This window comes from Nannospalax galili, unplaced genomic scaffold, assembly GCF_000622305.1.
Source record: "Nannospalax galili isolate Female #2095 unplaced genomic scaffold, S.galili_v1.0 scaffold1127, whole genome shotgun sequence".
Lineage (NCBI taxonomy): Eukaryota > Metazoa > Chordata > Mammalia > Rodentia > Spalacidae > Nannospalax > Nannospalax galili.
In genome coordinates this window covers 646,441-650,397 of record NW_008355784.1, presented here as the reverse complement: position 1 = coordinate 650,397, position 3,957 = coordinate 646,441, and the positions used below count along the sequence as shown (strand labels likewise).

The following is a 3,957-nucleotide window of genomic DNA, read 5'->3' as shown; positions in this document are numbered from 1 at the left end:
TGTTCACTTAAAGCTCCTTCAGTTAACACCTGTCTGAAAGCCCTAATCACCGTGGTTTAAGAAAAAAATTAAAGACTAGGCATATGAAAGGTAGACACAGGCAACTGTAAGCCAGCCTGGTTTATGTAGTGAGTTACAGGCCAGCCAGGGTTACACAGTGAAATCCTGTCTCAAAAAAATTTTTTTAAGCATTTCATTTGTGTAGGGGTGGGGACACAAAATGCTCCAAGTCCATCAGATAGTATTCCTTCTCTATTCCATCAGCCATTTTTGCAAGGACTTCTGGGTTCCTTTGATGGGAAATGAAGGTCTAGGTGCTGATTGTGCATGCATTCTAGTTATTTTCTAGCCAAATAACTACTAGCAATTACATCTCACTCTGGTTGCATTAATGTGTACAGGTACTTTAGCAGAACTCCTAGAGTAGGAGACTAATTACCCCAAATTACTTTCTTCTTCAGTGAATATTTAAATATAAGCAGGAAAGCAAACATACAAAGAACTTTCATTATCAGACAAACCATTAGGCCTTCTCTTTTGTAAACCAATCCAACATATTTAAAACAGAACTGTAGGAGTCTCAGAATAACAGGGTCATTTGTTGGGGGTCATCAGGAAGAATACTGATAGTATCTTTGACTTTACCATAAAATAGACACAGCATGGTAATATTCCTGAAATTCTTCCATGATACTAAACTTATACTCCTGTCTGGGTACTACATGGTGACAATTCTTACACAGATGATCATAGGTAACTATTTCTTCTCTATCTTTTTTCAGGGATTTGTTTGTGATCAGAAAAAAACAACAAAAAAGAAAAAAAACAAACAAAAATAATCCTCACTTATTGCACACTGCGTAATCAGTAAAGTTCAGTAAGAAAGATCCATTCTCTAGATAAGTGTTACCACATTGGGATATTCTTTCTCCACGCAGTCCCCGCACATGGCTACATGGTTTGTAGAACCTGCTTACATTTTGATGTAGCTTGGATGCCTTCTGGTTAGTTATGACTAGTAGGTTGATCTGTGCTTCAGTTTCTGACTTTTATTTTTTTAATATTTTATTTATTTTTTAAAATATTTTATTTATTTTGCCTATATGTATGTGAGTTTTGTATTTTACTTATTATTTTTATTTTATGTGATTGAGTGTATTGCCTGCATGTATGTAAGTGTACCCATGTCATGCAGTACTGAAGAGGTCAAAAGAAAACTTCAGATTCCCCTGGAACTGGAGTTACAGGTGGTTGTTAGCTGCCATGTGGGTGCTGGGAATCAAACCCGGGTCCTCGGCAAGAGCAGCCAGTGCTCTCATCTGCTGAGCCATCTCTCCAGTCCCTTGACTTTTAGGTTTTGTTTGTTTGGTTAAACAAAATGTTTCCAAAATGGCTATTCAAGAGCTTTCAAGTAAGGAAAAGGAGCCACGTTTCAATTGGAAATTATGGGAATCTGGTGTCTGAGTTCTGGCATGCTAGTCTACAGCTCTCAGGCAAGAGAAGCAGGAGGGAGCCCACACTCAATAAGGGGGACAGGGTGGGTATGTTCTAACTAGTTAAGGAGAGTAGATGTGAGCTGTGGAGCAGTGAGAATGTATCTCATCTTGGCTCAGAGGTATAAAGACCCAGTGGGCAGGATCTGATTTACCAGACTTGTCTGGAAGTCTTGGATAGGATGAACAGGAAAAGGCCTAGGCCCAAGGTAGGGATGGGGACACTGTGGGGAGGATCCAACTGGCAAAGCAGAGTAGATGTTGGCCCTGGTGCAGTGAGAATGTAGCTGGTCCCAGGGCAGTGGCCATGGTTAATGTTTTTTACTATGATATGCAAGGAGGAGTTTATTTTCTGGTCCTATATATTTGGCATTCTATGTGCTTCTTGTATCCATACTGGTATGACTTTTCTTAATTTAGTGGTTTCCTTATATAATCCTGTAGAAGATCTGGTCAATTCCTTTGACCCAAGATTCTTTTCCTGACACTATATCTGGAATTCATAAATTTGGTAATTTCATGGTGTCTCACAGCTCCTGCATATCACATTCCTATATTTCTATTTTTTCATATTATTTGCTTTAGTGTATAATTCTCTAACTTTATCTTCAAGTTTTTGTATCCTGTTTTCCAATTGATTAATTCTGCTGTTAAGAATTTCTTCTGTCTACTAGTTGGCTTATTGAATTTACAATTTCATCTTTATCTCAAGTTGAATTTTCATCAACATTCCCATATCTTTAATGAATCCATTTATCAAATCCTAAATTGTCTTTTCCATTTCATTTAGCAGTATTTTGAATTTTCCTGGGCTTCATTCAGGGGTTTATTCCTTTCCTCTGTGAATTCCTTGAGTTGTTTGATTTTGTGATTTTTAAATTCCTTGAATTCTCTGATCATGTTTATGATTGTTCTTTTTTTTTATTTTATGTGCATGAATGTATTGCCTATATGTATGTAAGTGCATCCATGTCATGCAATAGCAGTGGAGGTCAGAAGAGGATCTGGAGTTACAAATGGTTTGTTAGCCACCATGTGGGTGCTGGGAACTGAACCTAGGTCCTCTGCAGGAGCAGCCAGTGCTCTAAACTGCTGAGCCATCTTTTCAGTCCCCATGTTTGTTCTTTTAAGTTCTCTCTTAGGGAGTTCCTTTAAGTAGTTGTCCTTTTAGGATGCTTCTATAGGAATGGTGGCGTTTGGTAAAACATATCTTCTTGGTGTGTGTGTGTGTGTGTGTGTGTGTGTGTGTGTGTGTGTTTATGAAATTCAATCTGCCTTTGTTGAGTAGAAATTTGGTTCTGTTTTTATTACAAGTAACCTAGTTAATTTCTGAACAGGTATGAATGAATAGTTGGTTTGTGCTTCAGGTTTCCATGGTTTTATGTTTGTTTGTTTTTGAGGGGTTTTGTTGTTGTTTATTTTATTGGAGGGATGGAGTGATTCCAATATGGCCTGGTGTGCCCCCAACTAGAACTTAAAGTTGGAGATTGCAAATGAATTGGTGGGTTCTAACTAACTAACCAGGGAGGGAGCACCGTGTTGTCTGTCTTAATTACAGGAAGGACATATAGCAGATAGCAGAGGAGGAGAGTTCTAATTGACTTACTAGGGATTGTGAGGCATAAAATACCTGCCTTAATCATAGGGAAGAAAGATGGTGGCCAATTTTTATTCATTTATTTATATAACTTTTCTTTATTATTTTTATTTTACACGTATTGCCTGCATGTGTATGAGTGCACCCCTATAGTGCAATATCCACAGAGGTCAGAAGAGGGTCTCAGGCCCCCAGGAACTGGAGTTAGGACAGTTGTTAGCCACCATGTGGGTGCTGGGAACCAAACCTCGGTCCTCTGCAAGAGCAGCTAGCGCTCTTAACTACTGAGCCAACTCTCTAGCCACTCATTTATTTATTTTTAAGTGTATGTTTTACCTCTGTGTATGTTAGTGCAGCACATGCCTCCAATACCGATAGAGATCTGAAGAGAAGGTCAAATCCATGGAACTGGAGTTATGGATGGTTGTTAGTCACTAAGTAGGGGCTGGGAACTGAACCACATCCTCCGCAAGAACAGGGAGTGCCCTTTACCTTTGAGTCATCTCACCAGGCTTTCTATCAAACTTTTGATTATCTAATAGTGACACTTTTCAAACTGTTCCACAAGAGAGAAGGGAAGAATGATGAAACTCATTCTATGAAGACCATATTTCCTCACATCCAAACCAAGTAAAAACATAACCCAAATCAAACCCAAACAAACCAAAACAAAGAAAACTCAGACAAATTTTCCTAATCGATATAGATTGAAAATTTCATCAAAATATTTGCAAGCCAGATTCAAGAACACATCAAGATCATAAATTTTGGCTATGTAGTTTTCATTGCAAGAATGCAAGCTCAGTTCAATAGTCCCAAACCAACATATGCCATTCACCAAATAATCTTGAGAACAGAAGTCACATA

General features: G+C 38.4%; 1 pseudogene; it reads right to left on the bottom strand.

Moving 5' to 3' along the window:
- Window positions 1-580: 580 nt before the first annotated feature.
- Window positions 581-949, bottom strand: LOC115067716 (annotated as a pseudogene).
- Window positions 950-3,957: the final 3,008 nt, after the last annotated feature.